This window comes from Schistocerca piceifrons, chromosome 11, assembly GCF_021461385.2.
Source record: "Schistocerca piceifrons isolate TAMUIC-IGC-003096 chromosome 11, iqSchPice1.1, whole genome shotgun sequence".
NCBI lineage: Eukaryota > Metazoa > Arthropoda > Insecta > Orthoptera > Acrididae > Schistocerca > Schistocerca piceifrons.
Genome location: NC_060148.1, coordinates 120155088 through 120173591, shown reverse-complemented (window position 1 = coordinate 120173591; position 18504 = coordinate 120155088). Strand labels below are relative to the sequence as shown.

At 41.3% G+C, this 18504-nt stretch overlaps 1 long non-coding RNA gene across 5 annotated transcripts in view; it reads right to left on the bottom strand.

Annotated features, from left to right (window-relative positions):
- LOC124720057 overlaps positions 1-18504 on the bottom strand; it is a 72991-nt gene that overhangs the window by 10397 nt on the left and 44090 nt on the right. For all 5 annotated transcript variants that reach the window (XR_007006049.1, XR_007006051.1, XR_007006050.1 and 2 more), the window contains 2 exons: positions 9417-9485; positions 968-1024 (listed from right to left, as the gene is read on the bottom strand). This is a non-coding gene — a long non-coding RNA (uncharacterized LOC124720057). The remainder of the gene's footprint in view (positions 1-967; positions 1025-9416; positions 9486-18504) is intronic.

Sequence of the window (18504 nt, the reverse complement as noted above, 5' to 3'; positions counted from 1 at the left end):
CTATTTTTAAGGCAATCTTTATACATATTTTAGCATACAACCACTAATTTTAGGAACATAATCCACAGCAACATGTTTTTGGGGGCAAGCTGCCATCATCCGGCTTCAAAATTAATCCTACATAAAATGCACTTCAAAAACATTCATGGTAAAAACAGAAAAACAAATGAAATTACTAAGCTGTGAAGTCCTTGTCTTACTTGAAAAGTGGTAGCATCAGATTCCCTGCTTCCTTATCCATGTTAACACACATCCTTCGAAGTGCTGCTTTTAAGGCACCACTTATTTATAAACACATGTGCAGCTCTGACGTGCACTGAGAGGCAGCTGGTGTGACTGATGTTTACTGCCTTACATAAACAATGTTTTGAAGAATATGCAGATAAGGATGCAGGGAATCTGGTGCTTTCAGTTTTAAAGTAAGATGATAGTCTCCATGTCTGAATAATCTTATATTTTGACCTCCAGTGCTTCTGAAGTGCATTTTATGTAGGGTTAACTTAGACAGCCTGATGATGAGAGCTCGACTCTCGAAACACATTGCTCTCGACTTGTTCCTAATATTAGTGACTGTATGCTAAAATATTTATAAACTGCGGAACCTTTTCACACCCAGCTGCATAGACAGACATTTCAGGAAAGACCTCATAAGGCATTTGTTTGGAATGTTTCGCTGTACAGAATGAGATAAGAACACAAGCGGCAAACCCAGACTGGAATACTTTGCCTAGGTCATGGACAGTAACGACTGCACCACATACCACTCTCAAGATGAAGGCCCAAGAAAGAAAAGCTTTGTGCCCTGCCGACAACCAACCTGACGATTGAAGAACTAAGAAGAAGAAGACAAACAACAGAACCACAATTTCATTGAGAAAATGAGTTGCAGTCAGGCCTTCTTACTGAGCTTATTGCAACTTGTATTCTAGTCGTAAGTACTGAAATATTATAAAACTCAGTGACTCACCGGATTTATTAGCAATGGGTGACTGCCAACTTCAAAGTCCTCCGGCGATTCATCAAGCTGGAAAAATTTACAACAGATGTCAGATTTATAATGTTTTCGTGGTGTATGAAATTTACATGACGGAAATTATGTTTAAAAGGTTTAATTCTCTGTTTCCTTGTGGTACATTACTGAATACTTTTGACACTTCACTTTTCACTTCCAGTAATCATAAGAAGGGCCCACATTTTTATGACAAGTCATATTTTTTCCTGAACTTCATGGTGAATTTAACAACAATTTATGCATAAATTCAGGTGATATAGTATAGATAAATGTACTTCTATTATACATCCAAAGTCATATTTACATCTTTTTTTTCAGTAACAGGTTATATGTCCGCCAACTTTTGCAAAACTTTATATATTTGTTGTATCTTATATGGACACACGAATAAAAACATGAAAATGTTTCTCACATGACAATGTTTCAGATTATAATGCCACAAATAAACACAACAATTACTACAAAGCTTTATTTATCACGACTTTAGTAGACTGGTAGAAGCCGACCTTGGGGAGAATCAGTTTGGATTCTCGTTGGAACATGTGAGGCATACTGATGTACGACTCACGACTTATCTTAACATAGATTAAGGAAAGGTAAACTTATGTTTCTAGCATCTGTAGACTTAGAGAAGGCTTCTGACAATGTTGACTGGAATAGTCTCTTTCAAATTCTGAAGGTGCCAGGGGCCAAATGGCTATTTACAATTTTTACAGAAACCAGACGGCAGTTATACGAGTCAAGGAACATGAAAGAGAAGCAGTGGTTGGAAAGGAGTGAGACAGGGTTGTAGCCTATCCTTAATGTTATTCAGTCTGTATACTGAGCAAGCAGTAAAGGAAACAAAAGAAAAATTTGGAGAAGGAATTAAAATCCACGGAGAAGAAATAAAAACTTTGAGGTTTACCAATGACATACTAGTTCTGTCAGAGACAGCAAAGGACCTGGAAGAGAAGTTGAATTGAATAAACAGTGTCTTGAAAGGGGGATGTAAGATGAACATCGACAAAAGCAAAACAAGAGGATAATGGAATGTAGTTGAATTAAATCAGGTGATGCTGAGGGAATTAGATTAGGAAATGAGACACTTAAAGTAGTAAAGGAGTTTAACTATTTGGGGATAAAAATAACTGATGATGGTTGGGGCTATAAAATGTAGACTGGCAATGGTAAGGAAAGTGTTTCTGAAGCAGAGAACTTTGTTAACATTAAGTATAGGTTTAAGGGTCAGAAAGTCTTTTCTGAAACTATTTGTATGGAGTGTAACCACGTATGGATGTGAAACAAGTACGATAATCAGTTTAGACAAGAGAATAGAAGCTTTTGAAATGTGGTGCTACAGAAGAATGCTGAAGATCAGATGGGTAAATCACGTAACTAATGAGGAGGTACTGAGTAGAATTGAGGAGAAGAGGAATTTGTGGCACAACTTGACAAGAAGAAGGGCTCAGTTGGTAGGACATGTTCTGAGGCATCAACGGATCACCAATTGAATATTGGAGGGCAGTGTGGAGGGTAAAAATCGTAGAGGGGGAACAAGAGATGAATACACTAAGCAGATTCAGAAGGATGTAAGTTGCAGTAGTTACTTGGAGATGAAGAAGCTTGCGCAGGATAGAGTAGCATGGAGGGCTGCATCAAACCAGTCTCTGTACCGAAGATCACAACAACAGTAGACAAGTAGCATTACACACTAGTCAGTTTGCTGATGTAAGACACTGTTGGGTGGGGCCAACAAAACATTCTCAAAACTAACAAAGGCACCTCCCGACATGATAAACATCGCACACGTGGCCACACTATTCAGTCAGAATATAAACTCAAGTGGTTCAACAAAAGCGGTCCATCAGCATGGAGTTGCAAGGTTTCGTTCGTGAGTTTGATGATAAGTGCTTTAGCACTGGTGGGGAAATGTTATTTTGTTATTTAAGTGAAGTCAAAGTTAGTGCAGAAAAGCACTTTAATGTGCAACAGCACTGTAATACCACCAAATACAGCAGCTGTGTGAAGAGAAGTGCTGAAAATGGCAGCAGACAAATGCTGTTAGTTGAGCAGACAGGTTCATCTTCAATTGTACAAACATTTAAAGACAGGTGAAATGATGGTGTCTTGCAACATCCCATCTGAGAAGCTGAAGAATCCACATTTCAGACAGTTCTTGAGAAGTACACAAAACATCCTGTTCCAGGTTAATCTATATTGAGAAAGAACTATTTATCAGTGTGCTATGAAGAGTAGCTCAAAAAAAAAAAAAATGAGTTAGTGTTGCTGAACTAAAGATCAACGTCCCTATACAAAGGTACCAATGTGGGGGGACATTATGTTGCAGATGTTATGGGGTGTTCTGAAAGTTGACAGGCCTGGAAAAATGTTCCTCCTAATGCGTGAAGCTCTTGAGAGAGAGTACAAAATTCAACAGTTGCCATTTTGTTTCACAACTCTGTGAAGCTACTGTGACAAGATGTTGTGAGCAGAGAAAATGTTTTGCTTCTGGCAACAGATGGTGCTTCATACATGGCTAAAGCAGCCAAGGGCTCCAAATTCTCTACCGCAGTATGGTTTATGTCATTTGACTCATGCATGCGTTACGCAGAGTTGCAGAAGAGGTGTGATCAAATTGCTCCGATGTAGGACAATTAATTTCTTGTGGCATAATAATTAATGTGAACGTCCTGCTACAGGTGCAGAAATCCAAGGAACGAGCACCTTCACTGCCCCTCCTTCCCCCACCTTGTGCTTAGATGATTGGATTCCTGGCTTAATGCTGCTGAATATGACTGGATGATCCACACTAAAAGAAAGGTAATCTTTTGTGAGCTCAATAGCTATGAATCAAGTGCTACCAAAACTGTGAAAGAGGTCCACACACACACACACACACACACCTTGTCTGGAAACTTGGCATCACCAATGCCAACTTTCCAGTGGTAACAAAAGCCATCACAAGACGCAGCTGCTGGTATTCAACTGCATTTTGGAAAATGATGTCAACAATGAAACAGGTCAGCAGTTATTGACCTCTCCTATCACCTTCTTAAAGAGGAGTTTAACAATGGTGTATTTCAGTTTCTCTGGAAAAATGTCTTGACTCAATTGATGCATTACATATTTCCAATAACACGAGGCTTATTTTATGAGAATAAATCTTTAGTACTCTACTGGAACACCATAAAAACCAGATAAGTTTTTATTGATGAGTAAGTTCAAAATGGAATGAAATTTTAATCACGAAATAACTGTTACACGATAAACATCACCGTGAAGGTTGACAAATATTAGACTGGTGCTTCACGATATGACACTTGCTGTTTCTGTGAGTGCATTTAGTTGATTACACTGTCAGTTTTAAAAGAAAACAGCTGCAGATCCTAAGAACAAAATCTGTAACTGTGTGCTACCAGCCGTTCTGCCAAGTTGTCAGTTACATTTTATGCACAATATTTCGACATCTCATGCAGCCGTCTTCCATGGATGCTATGAGTTTTGCTGTTACTCACTTCCCAGACTCCAACCAGACTGTGTGGAGTGGAGTCCACCCCGCAAGTGCACAAAACAGTAAAACTCACAGCACCTAAAGAAGAAGGCTCGTCCAGTTGTTGAATTATTGTGCACAAGATGAAAATGACAACTCAGCAAAACACCAGAATGTACACCTTTGATCAGTCACCCTGAGATAACCAGAGGGGTCAACAACAATGCTGTTTAAAACACAAAATTGTTTGTCATGCAGCATTCCATACTCCTAGATTTCTGTAAAGCATCTGACACGGCACCACACTGCCGACTGTTAATGAAGGTACGAGCATACGGAATAGGTCCCCAGATTTTGCGAGTGGTTCAAAGACTTCTTGAGTAACAGAACCCAGTACATTGCGCCTGATGGTGTGTGTTCATCAGAGACAGGAGTGCCCCGGGAAAATGTGACAGGAAAGTTGTTGTTTTCCTACATATGTAAATGATTTGGTGGACAGTAGTCTGCGGTTGTTAGCTAATGTTGCTGTGGTGTAAGTTAATGCAGATGAGTAGGAAAAACAAACCCACAGTTTACAAATAATGAGATGCTTGACACACTCATGTCAGTTAAATATCTAGGCATAATGCAAAGCGATATGAAATTGAATGAGCATATAAGGACTGTAGTGGAGAAGGCGAATGGTCCACTTTGGTTTATTGGGAGAATTTTAGGAAAGTGAGGTTCATCTGTAAAGGAGACTACATGTAAGACACTAGTGCAACCTCTTCTCGAGCTCTGCTCGAATGTTTGGGATCCACACTAGGTCGGACTAACCAAGACATCGAAGCAATTCAGAAGCAGGCTGCTAGATTTGTTACTAATATGTTTCAACAATAATCAAGTATTATGGAGATGCATCAGGAACTCAAATGGAATCACCTGAGGGAAGACAGCGTTCTTTTCGAGGAGCAATATCCAGAAAATTTAGAGAGCCACCATTTGTGGCTGACTGCAGAGCGATTCTACTGCCGCCAATGTACAGTTCTTGTAACGACCACAAAGATAAGCTCAGAGAGATTAGGGGCCACATGGAGGCATATAGACAGTTGTTTTTCCCTCGCTCTATTTGCAGCCAGAACAGGAAAGGAAATGACTAGTAGTAGTAGAGCATGCCTTCCAACATGCACCATACAGTGGCTTGCGGAATCTGGATGTAGATGTAGATTCCTATGAACATTGTAATTTGTCATGTAGCTAATATGAATTTTCAATTCTTAAATCTACAGATTCAGATAATTTTAGAAGGAATGGCCAACAAGGAATGTTTTCCATTTTCTTATTAACTGCCAAATGTTCCTGCCCAAATATCTTTGCTTTCTGTTTGTAGTATATGTTGAAATCCTTTGCACCAGAGTATGTAACTTAACTCCGAATACTAGACCCAAAGGAACCTGTGCAAATCACTTTTCAGTTGAAGGAAATTTTTATTATAAGCAACAAAAATCGTTGTGACATAAATGTACCAGGAAGTGAGTGTAAGAATTTCGAGATCCGTAAAGCAGCCTCTGCAAGGGGCACCACCATCTATCTACTTTACACAATATTCTTGCTGCTCATTTCTCCTGAATAAAAACATTATCTATTTTAACAATATTGTGAAAAGCCATACAGAGGACTAGAGGATGGACGGACAGATGGACTCTCTCTCTCTCTCTCTCTCTCTCTCTCTCTCTCTCTCTCTCTCTCTCTCCCCCCCCCCCTCTCTCTCTCTCTCTCTCTCTCTCTCTCTCTCTCTCTCTCTGCCACCTGTGGCCACTGTGGCTGAGCTGAGTCGTATATGCGCCCGACAGGAGCAGCTATCCAGTTGTGATGGTAAGGAGGCGGCATGGGGTGCAGAGTGGGGTGGGGGAAGGCGTCATGCTGCTTGTGGGAGCTTGCAAGGGTGCATTAGGGATAGGGTAGGGTATTTAGCTGCAGTTGAGAGATTTGTATGTGTGGGGAGTGGAGGGGGGGGGGGGGGAGAGGAGGATGGGAGGGGAGGCAGCAGTGGGGAAAGGAGGAGAGAAGAAGAGATGGGGAAAAAGACTAGTGACTAATGGGTGTGTTAGTGGAATAGAAGACCATGTATTGCTGGAGTGAGAGCAGGGAAGGGGATAGGTAAGTGGAGGACAGGGACTAATGAAGGCTGAGGCCAGGGGGGTTACGGTAATATAGGATATATTGCAGGCAGAGTTCCCACCTGCGCAGTTCAGAGAAACTGCTTCCACAGGTAGTCCTACCTCTGATTGGGTAGAAGATGTCTGACCGGAGTATGTGGTTGGGAGAATGTACGGGATAGGTCTTACCTCTAGGTCTACTTCAGGGCACAGTGAGAGGTAGTCAGAACCGTTGCTCCAGTCGTACGTGGTTCCGAGGCACGAGATGAATGCTGCTCTGTAGCCAGATGGTGAGTAAGTAGGAGGTGGTAGATGGCTGGGAGACAAGGTATGCGAGATCTGCTTCTGTAAAAGGTCGGGAGGGTAATTTCGGTCTGCGAAGGTCTCGGTGGGATACTCGGTATATTTGCTCTGGCACTGCTCGTCCCTGCAGATGGGATGACCACGGGTGGTTAGTCTGTACACAGGCCATTTCTCGGTACGGAATGGGTGGCAGCTGTCAAAGTGGAGGTACTGTCAGTGTTTGGAAGGTTTGGTATGGACAGAGGTACTGATGAAGCTATCCTTGAGGTGGAGGTTAGCATTGAGGAAGGTGTTGAGGTTTTGGGGGATTGTGGCTAGGGAGACCTCACCCTCAGTCCAGACCATGAGGGTGACACCAATGAATCTGAAATGGTGAGGGGTTGGACTCCGGGCAGTTAGAAAATATTGCTCTAGATGGCCCATGAATAGTTTGGCATAGCTATTTATTTTATGTGCTTTCTCCCAGAGGACAACTCCTTATGAACACTATTGGGGGGGGGGGGGGGGTAAGCCAACATCAAACAATGTAAAATTCAGAACAAATGATATATTACGAATAAGTGTGGCTTCAGCTGCCAAAGTCCGCCAGTCGTGTGTGTGTGTGTGTGTGTGTGTGTGTGTGTGTGTGTGTGTGTGTGTGTGTGTGTGTGTGTGTGTGTGCGCGCGTGTGTTTCTGACAAAGGCCTTGTAGGTCAAAAGCTTATTTGTGACAGTCTTTTTGTTGCGCCTATCTGCGAGTCAGCATCTCCGCTATATGGTGAGTAGCAACTTTCATTTTCATAAAACAAGCCAACAATTTGTTTTACATTTACACAGTGGAAGATGCTACGAACAGTGTTACCTTTACTGTATGGCCATTAATGTGTACTTCTGTTGCCACCATGTTTGAGTGCAGTACCCATTTCCAGCATTAAGTGCGGCACTATATACCATATGGCCTAAACTCTTCTTGAAACAGTTCACACATTCTAAGCAGTCACTAATTACACTACAGCTTGGAACATTATGGCGAACTCACTCAATTTGACCTTTCACACAAAATTAGGGTCTCAACACTGCTGTGGCCTTCAGCACAAAGACTGGTTTGAGGCAGCTCTCCGTGAAGTCTATCTTTGGCAAGCCTCTTTCCTGATCACAGTATAGGTACAACAACCTGCATCCACTTCAGTTTGCTTAGTGTAATAAAACCTTGTTCTTCCTCTACAATTTTAACCCTATCCCCTCCATCACCAAACTGACAATCCCTTGATGCCCCAGCATACATCCTCTTTTAGCCAAGATGTGACATAAATTTCTTTTCTTTCTAATTTGATCCAGAACTACTTCACTAATTATCCATTACCACTTATCTTCAGCAGCCTTCTGCAGTATGACATTTCAAAAGCTCTTCTCCTCTTGCCTGAAATGATGACCGTCCAAATTTCTCTTCCATACAAGGCTATACTTCATATAAAGACGTTCACAAAATACTCCCAAAGATTTAAATTAATATTCAATATTAAAAATTTCCGTTTTTCAGAAATGATTTGCTCGCAACTGTGGCAACGCATTTGATACGCCAAGCTGGCGGAGACCGTTCCTAGGACGTGCGACATCTCAGTTGCGAGTGGCAGTGGACGGCAAACTGGACAGCAGTGGCTGTGGTGAATTCGACAGTTCCTGACTGGCTGCTACCATAGCACGAACTTAAATCTTCAGTGTGCAGAGTACTACAGCTTTTCGACTGGCTGCTCGGCCGGGTCACAGAAGCGGAACACAGCCTCAATCGCCTAACGCCAATGCTAACAGCATGCAGCAAGTGTCATTTTGGTGCGGCCACTGGCAATGCCCTCTTAACACAATCTACTTGCCGACTTCTCGGCCCTGCCGTGGTTTGTGCAGCTGGCAGACACTGGGCTGCCAGCAGTCCGTGATAGGTGCACTGCAGCAATTTGACTCTTACAGCTGCAGTCTTGTTTCTGTACAAGACATTTCTTTTCGCTCCCTGTATTTTATGCGTGACAACTTAAGAATTCCAAATAGTGCATTCCGAGCAGTGGCAGCAGGAGAAAAATATAAACGTATTAAAATCCGCAGGCTTTTGGAATCAGTGTCTTCTCCTCTCTGGTGCCTAAAGCTCACCAGACCTTTTCCTTCACCCCTCTTTCCATCCCCTTCAACTCTTCTGTCAGAAGAATGAGCCACTGGCTCTGTAAGCTTGCAGATTTCAATATCTTTGTACATGTTTCCTCCTGCCGCCACTTGGTGAGTAGATTTTTTACCTATTTCAATTACATTATATTTTCAAAAATTTATTAATTTTTTTGATATATTAATTTATTAATTTTTTTGATATATTAAATAGTGTATTCCAGTCCACAGTGTCAGAGATTTAACACATCTGTCTAAAATGTATGCTTCAATCTATCTTCTAAGATACATCATGGGTCATTATTGTCTCCACTTAAGCCAATTCATTACCAAATGCAAATGTCTTAATAACAAAACTTACCACATGTTCTTCTTTGAGAAGCACTGGGACAAGTGAGACCAGCACAGGCTCTTCTGCCTTACAATATGCCTGAAAAAAGAATTAAACCTGTATCTCTGTACACTAGATATTAAAAGTGACTAGTTAACATTAACTTTAATCTAAACAAAAGGGAATTCAATCACAACTAAAATAAAAAATGCAAAGTTAGGCAACATGCGCAACTACACATTGAGCAACACCCTCAGTCCTACCAACGAACAATTGGTACTAACTGTACACAATTTTGACAGGAGAGTGCGTGACCGTGCTGCTAAGCAGACCCCATTTGTGGTTTGGCAACCAGCCCACGTCCACAACAGAGTCATATGAACTTACCCTACATTATGTCTTGTAGCATTACAATGGCTGTCTCTAACAGAATTACTTTCTCTGTGTCAACCAGCTCTGATTCCAGAAGGATCAGCAGTGCAGAACCCAACTTTCATTCTTCTCTTATGACGTTGTGAGAGCCACAGATTGGGCCAAACAGCTGAACAGATTATTTCTAAACTTTCAAAAAGCATTTGAGTTGGTATGATGGCAATGCTTATGGACAACAGTACAACTGTATGTGATATCAAACAATATTTATGACTTCATTATCCACAATAGGCAGCACGCAAATACGGGCTGTACCTATAAGTATGACACGTTATCCTGGTGAAAAGCAAATATCGAATGTAGCCTGCATTACAAAATTTTTGAGAAAGTTCAATTAGACAGTACTTTTAGTTCTATATCTCTCTCTTCCCTTCTTCAAATCCCACATAACTAAGGGTGAACACTCCCCCCCCCCCCCCCCCCCCCCCCCCCGTCCCTCCCAATTTCTCTCTCTCTCTCTCTCTCTCTCTCTCTCTCTCTCTCTCTCTCTCTCTCTCTCTCTCACACACACACACACACACACACACACACACACACACACACACACACACACACACACACACACAAACTCACTACTCACACACTAAACTGCACCTATTGACAGTTGTGTTCGTTTCTAGTAATCGAGCAATTTACAATCTATATTACATCATTTGTCAGTCCATGAACAATGTGCAAATCATCTTCAAGACTCACTACATTTAACAATAATTTCCTAACAATATGAAATCCCTGTACACAATGGCAACATTTGCAAAGAGCTTCACAGAGCTAGCAAGCTAGCCTACCTGTACACTTATGCACAGTAGGTTGGTTGGTTGTTTCGGGGAAGGAGACCAGACACCGAGGTCAGCGGTCTCATCGGATTAGGGAAGGACGCGGAAGGAAGCTGGCCGCGCCCTTTGAAAGGAACCATCCCGGCATTTGCCTGGAGTGATTTAGGGAAATCACGGAAAATGTAAATCAGGATGGCCGGGACGCGGGATTGAACTGTCGTCCTCCAGAATGCGAGTCCAGTGTCTAACCACTGCACCACCTCGCTTGTTGCACAGTAGAATTTTGACTAAATACAATGTGTATTTTCCAATTCACTCACTATCAACTGTAGTAGATAAGAAATTGCATCCACAGGCTTTCCCTGCTACAGCTAAAGGACATTCAATTAATAGGTATCTCATTAGTTCAGAGTGTAGATGAAAGTCAACAGGGTGGGGGGGGGGAGGGGGGGGAGAGGAGAAATCAGTCAATAATCTGCCACTGATTAGAAAACAGATTGGAACACCGTGGTCTGATGAAAGAATGAGACTTCATTCTGAAAGGATGAAACAAATTTGGGCACAAAGAAAGGCCAACCATCAAACGTGACATTGATGGATTGTACCTCGCGTGGTCCTACTGGGCCCATACGTGAGTAATAATTATCTGTCACTTATTATAACTTCATCAATATCAACTGCATGTTGCTGTGGTCTTCATTCAAAAGACTTTTGTTTTACGCTGCACCCCAATGGTACTGAGTATGTTACACCATGAGTGGTCAAATGTCTGGTATTTTTACCACAACGCATTTAATCAAGTGCTATAAAACAAGGAAACCCACCAATAAATTACAACACTCTACCTACTGACCTATACTGAAATATTTATGTCGGCCCACAGTGTAATGTACCTCAAAGCTCTTGTGTCATTAGGCGTCATCATCTATAGCAAAAGGCAACAGCAAACATGCACTGTCAAACACAAAACTCTTCCTCGAACATCTCATGTTAGTATGTTATGCTCTCAAGGCACAGTTGTTAAACTAAAACTGCCGCTGTCACCTACCAAAAATAGCACTCGACTGCAAAGCATAAGCCAGAGCCCTCAACAATGTTACTTTCTACAGTAAAAATTTATGAAAATCAAAAGTTCTAGAAATTCTAAAAACAATTACTACACCTGTGTTTCATTGTGTGCATCCATATGGAAGGCAACTGAAAACATTAAACCTAATACCGCTAATTCGAATAAATCTGTTGCTGTTCCCTGAGGAGATATCGCTAAGGTGACACTAATGTCGTCCAACTTAACACGCAAACTGTGCCTCGAGAGTGTAACCTGCCAATATGAGATGTTCTGAGAAGAGTTTTATGTATGACAATGCACATTTGCTGCTGGATTTTACTGCTGATGATGCCTAATGGCACAGAAGCTTTATGGTATGTTACATTAAAAGGAGATATAAATATTTTTTATATGGGTCAGTATGTATAGTATTGTGATTTCTTAACTGGTTTCCATATTTTATAGCACTCAATAATGAGGTAACATAGTCCCAAACATGTTGCAGTGAAAGTATCACACGTCTGACAACTGGTGGCATAACATCCTCAGTACCGATTCACATGCCTGCTGTACAATGGCTTTGCAACAGATAAGCAGCTTCCCACATCAGTGTATCCCGATCAAACCTCTTCTTCATGCACAACTACCACAATCTATATCTTTTTGGACCTGCTTCCCATAGTTACACATAGGTTTCCCTCTACAATTCTTACCCTCCACACTTACTTACGAGTGGAACAACATGGCACTGAAAACGGACTACTTCTGTTCTCAGAGAGCTGGCAATGACGTACCACATTTTCTCTGACACGGTCCACTGTGTGGAGTACTAGAACCGCCCTTCTGAGGCTCAAATCATTCACAGGACACAACACTAGCACACTCACTCTCCACATTAAAGGGGTAGACACAGCACTGTCCCACGTCCTGGTGCAAGCCAGCCTACCTCAATGCAGGCTACCACTAGACACAGAGCTCCCGCCACATTGCAGCCCTCAACACTGCAAGTCTTCCAAAAACAGTGCGGCCCTTGTGCAAACCGATGAGCCACCACACTCCCAGATGGGGCAGTCATTTAGCGACACCACTCGACCCCACCGTCAATCTTGCCACGACTGAAACACACACACCGAGTGAGGTGGCGCAGTGGTTTGGACACTGGACTGGCATTCGGGAGGACGACGGTTCAATCCCACGTCCGGCCGTCCCAGTTTAGGTTTTCTGTGATTTCTCTAAATCGTTCCAGGCAAATGCCACGACGGTTCCTCTGAAAGGGCACCAGCCGACTTCCTTCCCCGTCCTTCCCTATTCCGATGAGACCGATGACCTCGCTGTCTGGTGTCCTCCTCTAAAACAACAGAAACACATTACAGAAGGAAACTGTGTTTCCATTTCGACCCAGCAGGTATTAATAGCTCAAGTCAGTAAAAACTTTTTTACTGTCTAGATCCCGTGCACTATAAAACATTAAAATGTGAAGACTAATTTCAGTTGACCACGCAATCATCTTCAGATCACTCATGGTGAAATATGTATCAGCAGATAACATATTGAAAACCCTGCATCATCTAGAGTATTTACATAATTATAAGATGAGGTTTCTTTCCAAATGTGTCATTCCAAAGCTACAGGGTTGTCTTAAATTGGCTGATTGAACTACTTTTCTGAGGTCACCATTATCACATTGTTTAGTAATGTGCACAGTAGTAGTATTACATTTACAGTGGTCATCATAAAGATGAAGCTTTGTGCAATTTTATTTTAAATAATTCTGAAGGACAGGGCTCGGCAAATGATACGTTCCAACAAGCTCGAGAGTTGCCGATACACCGAAGGGCTCGGTACAGTATCGACGTTACTCGAACGATCACGTGACACTGACTAGTGCAAGAGATACACAAGAAATAATGAACTAGCCACAACAGTCTATTGCACTGATTGACATTTGACAGTTTTGTAAAACACAGGAGGAAATAGAATTAAAGTCTATCAACTTACAAGCTTTTGTTGTATTGTATCAGGTTTCCAATAAACATTCTCATACATGTATAAATATTCTATACAAATATTAATGCAATTTTTTAAGTAAAGGTAACATTCAAATATAGAAATTTCTGTCCTTCAAAGAACATTAGTTGATTCAGAAACCAGATCAAAATTTTATTTAGTTATGAGACACTGTAATGATTTACTACGTAGATTGCAAATGAGAAATTTGACCACTGTTCATGTATTACAATACCATGTAAAAACATTACCTGATTTTACTCAGCTGTATACCACATTGGTGAAATTCAGTTGAAACAAGAAGGAAAATTAATATAGAATGACGTGGCTAACAAAGGAAGTAGATCATATTAAACAGACTGTAATTGTCAAAGCAAAAATAAATTACAGTCGCAAGACCCGTTGTGGAGATAGTACCGACAGACATCAGTAGATCGCGGGATGAGCAAAACTTCGAGAGTGGAACGCAATCTTAAATGCAATCTTTTATTTACATCTTAGTTGGTGTTGTTACATATGACCTGCATACTAGCAATCAATAAATGGCAAAAGTTTAGAATAGTTATAAGGTTACCTTTTTGGCAGATACTTTATGTCAATAAAACAGTTTGTAATTCTAGTTAATCAGAATCTGTTAAAAATAAATTTCTCTCAAGGAGCCTGTCATTAAAAAAATGAATAAATAAAAAAATTTTAAAAATTCGGCCATTTTATATTCAGGGGCGTCTTACACTCAAGTAAATACAGTATGAAGCTGGCAGTGTGCCAGTATGAGTAACACCTTTGCAGCTAATCAAACACTACACTTTGAGATAATAATGTTTTATTAGTCAGCACAGTAATAAGACAAGCAACTGATAACACACGTAATATCATAATCCCGCTTGTTACTTTAAGTAACACACATCCATTATCTGCACACACACTGATGCTCGCGCCATGGCAGGTAGCGAGGTACTGACTGCTGAAGCACGCCATCTTTCCACCGTCGGTCATTCGCGACATCGCTGACAGACAGGTGAAGAGTGGTGTAAGAGCTGAGGTAGCTACACGTTTTTATTTGTCGTTAATCACTTCCTTAACCTCCTGATGGATCTGTTATTGTGAAAAACGGCAAGTTCGACCACAGTTTGGAGTTGACAAACTGTAGATGAATGAGTTTAAAGGTCAGAGGAGGGCCATGGTGTATGGCCTTGAGTAGGACTGTCCCTAGTAGAGCACTGCTGCTCAAAACCACCTTCAGGTTGATGAAAGCTTACAATTTTTTCAAAACTGCTCTAAAATGCTATTCTTGTGGGTGTGTCATCACTGGATTATATGCATCATAAAAATCTTAAAATATGCATGAAAAATGCTTAAAAATGCACAAAAAGTGCAGAAATCTGCAAGATCAAATAATAAAAAAACATAGGAGTTACTGCGTGCATTACATCTCAAAGTCGAACCTGTGCATATCAATTACGAGGAAGAGTGCCAGCCATGCCAAACATCGGTACATTTAGAATGTTGATAATACTTTCTGAATAATTTCTGGTAGAGGTTAGGAAGGGGGGGAGGGAGGCTTTCTGGGATTATTTTCTAAAAATTTGCAAAATGGGGACTCATACTGTATTTCAAGAGTTGTTCCTTCTTCACTATTGTTGTCGGTAACAAACAGACGCGATGTGAGTTGAGTCATGGCAAAACAATCGATACGTACAGGACCAACTTCGAGATATACTGCACGCAGGGGGGGCACACTCAAAAATCCAATAATATTTTATTTAAAAAACAACACATAATCATGAATTTTTTAACATCATTAACTTTTAATTAATACTATTGGACCAAAGCATCATTTACAATTTATTTTACATTTTTCTAGTATTGTAAATACATACAAACAAGTACTGTTCCAAAAGTTTGGTGGTAAGATTGTGTCTTCGATCACTCAAAACATTTTTATAAGTAGAAAAGGACCGTTCTACATCAACTGAGGTGACTGGGCAGTATTTGAATTTGGATGCTATGTTGGCACTTACCGTTTCTGGTAAAAGTTCACCCGTCCCATTAATAAAACTATCAATATGGTACAAGGGTTCAAAGCCTGGGTTATTGTATAAAATGTTTTCAAATTTTTCTATAAGTTTTCTCGGAAATACCTCCGGCAATGAGCAGTTCACTAGAATAATTCCATTCATTAACTGAATAGATTCATTCAATGCCATACATTGAGTTTCAAGCTTTTTAATACTTGCAGGCATATGGGAAAAGTAGTGCTAATCACAGCAATGTCTTTTTTTAATACCGGAATCATTAAAAGCTTCCTTGGATTGGCAAACTGCCAAAGCCTCTGCACTATTCATTTACTACCCCTCTAATGGCCTTGAAATTTTTATTGTAAAATGACACAGCTTCAACCTACGTACCCCAATGAGTTATGACTGGAATAATTTAATGATTATTAAGAATCCGCCTCAATTGCAAATAGAAACCAGATGTTGACCTAGGTCTCGGCGCGGATAACTGTGCCTTCTTCGGAACACACTAAAACTACAAACTGTATTAATGCTGGGCGATGCCTATTTACGCAGTTTGTAGTTTTAGTGTGTTCCAAAGAAGGCATCGTTATCTGCACCAAAACATCTACATCTACATCTACGTGCATACTCCGCAAGCCACCTGACGGTGTGTGGCGGAGGGTACCTTCAGTACCTCTATCGGTTCTCCCTTCTATTCCAGTCTCGTATTGTTCGTGGAAAGAAGGACTGTCGGTATGCCTCTGTGTGGGCTCTAATCTCTCTGGTTTATTCCTCATGGTCTCTTCGTGAGATATACGTAGGAGGGAGCAATATACTGCTTGACTCTTCGGTGAAGGTATGTTCTCGAAACTTCAATAAAAGCCCGTACCGAGCTACTGAGCGTCTCTCCTGCAGAGTCTTCTACTGGAGTTTATCTATCATCTCCGTAACGCTTTCGCGATTACTAAATGATCCTGTAACGAAGCGCACTGCTCTCCGTTGGATCTTCTCTATCTCTTCTATCAACCTTATCTGGTACGGATCCCACACTGCTGAGCAGTATTCAAGCAGTGGGCGAACAAGCGTACTGTAACCTACTCCCTTTGTTTTCGGATTGCATTTCCTTAGGATTCTTCCAATGAATCTCAGTCTGGCATCTGCTTTACCGACGATCAACATTATATGATCATTCCATTTTAAATCACTCCTAATGCGTACTCCCAGATAATTTATGGTATTAACTGCTTCCAGTTGCTGACCTGCTATTTTGTAGCTAAATGATAAAGGATCTATCTTTCTGTATATTCGCAGCACATTACACTTGTCTACATTGAGATTCAATTGCCATTCCCTGCACCATGCATCAATTCGCTGCAGATCCTCCTGCATTTCAATACAATTTTCCATTGTTACAACCTCTCGGTACACCACAGCATCATCTGCAAAAAGCCTCAGTGAACTTCCGATGTCATCCACCAGGTCATTTATGTATATTGTGAATAGCAACGGTCCTATGACACTCCCCTGCGGCACACCTGAAATCACTCTTACTTCGGAAGACTTCTCTCCATTGAGAATAACATGCTGCGTCCTGTTATCTAGGAACTCCTCAATCCAATCACACAATTGGTCTGATTGTCCATATGCTCTTACTTTGTTCATTAAACGACTGTGGGGAACTGTATCGAACGCCTTGCGGAAGTCAAGAAACACGGCATCTACCTGTGAACCCGTGTCTATGGCCCTCTGAGTCTCGTGGACGAATAGCGCGAGCTGGGTTTCACATGACCGTCTTTTTCGAAACCCATGCTGATTCCTACAGAGTAGATTTCTAGTCTCCAGAAAAGTCATTATACTCGAACACAATACGTGTTCCAAAATTCTGCAACTGATCAACGTTAGAGATATAGGTCTATAGTTCTGCACATCTGTTCGACGTCCCTTCTTGAAAACGGGGATGACCTGTGCCCTTTTCCAATCCTTTGGAACGCTACGCTCTTCTAGAGACCTACGGCACACCACTGCAAGAAGGGGGGCAAGTTCCTTCGCGTACTCTGTGTAAAATTGAACTGGTATCCCATCAGGTCCAGAGGCCTTTCCTCTTTTGAGCGATTTTAATTGTTTCTCTATCCCTCTGTCGTCTATTTCGATATCTACCATTTTGTCATCTGTGCGACAATCTAGAGAAGGAACTACAGTGCAATCTTCCTCTGTGAAACAACTTTGGAAAAAGACATTTAGTATTTCGGCCTTTAGTCTGTCATCCTCTGTTTCAGTACCATTTTGGTCACAGTGTGTCTGGACATTTTGTTTTGATCCACCTACCGCTTTGACATAAGACCAAAATTTCTTAGGATTTTCTGCCAAGTCAGTACATAGAACTTTACTTTCGAATTCATTGAACGCCTCTCGCATAGCCCTCCTCACACTACATTTCGCTTCGCGTAATTTTTGTTTGTCTGCAAGGCTTTGGCTATGTTTATGTTTGCTGTGAAGTTCCCTTTGCTTCCGCAGCAGTTTTCTAACTCGGTTGTTGTACCACGGTGGCTCTTTCCCATCTCTTACGATCTTGCTTGGCACATACTCATCTAACGCATAATGTACGACGGTTTTGAACTTCGTCCACTGATCCTCAACACTATCTGTACTTGAGACAAAACTTTTGTGTTGAGCCAACAGGTACTCTGAAATCTGCTTTTTGTCACTTTTTCTAAACAGAAAAATCTTCCTACCCTTTTTAATATTCCTATTTACGGCTGAAATCATCGATGCCGTAACCGCTTTATGATCGCTGATTCCCTGTTCTGCGTTAACTTTTTCAAATAGTTCGGGTCTGTTTGTCACCAGAAGGTCTA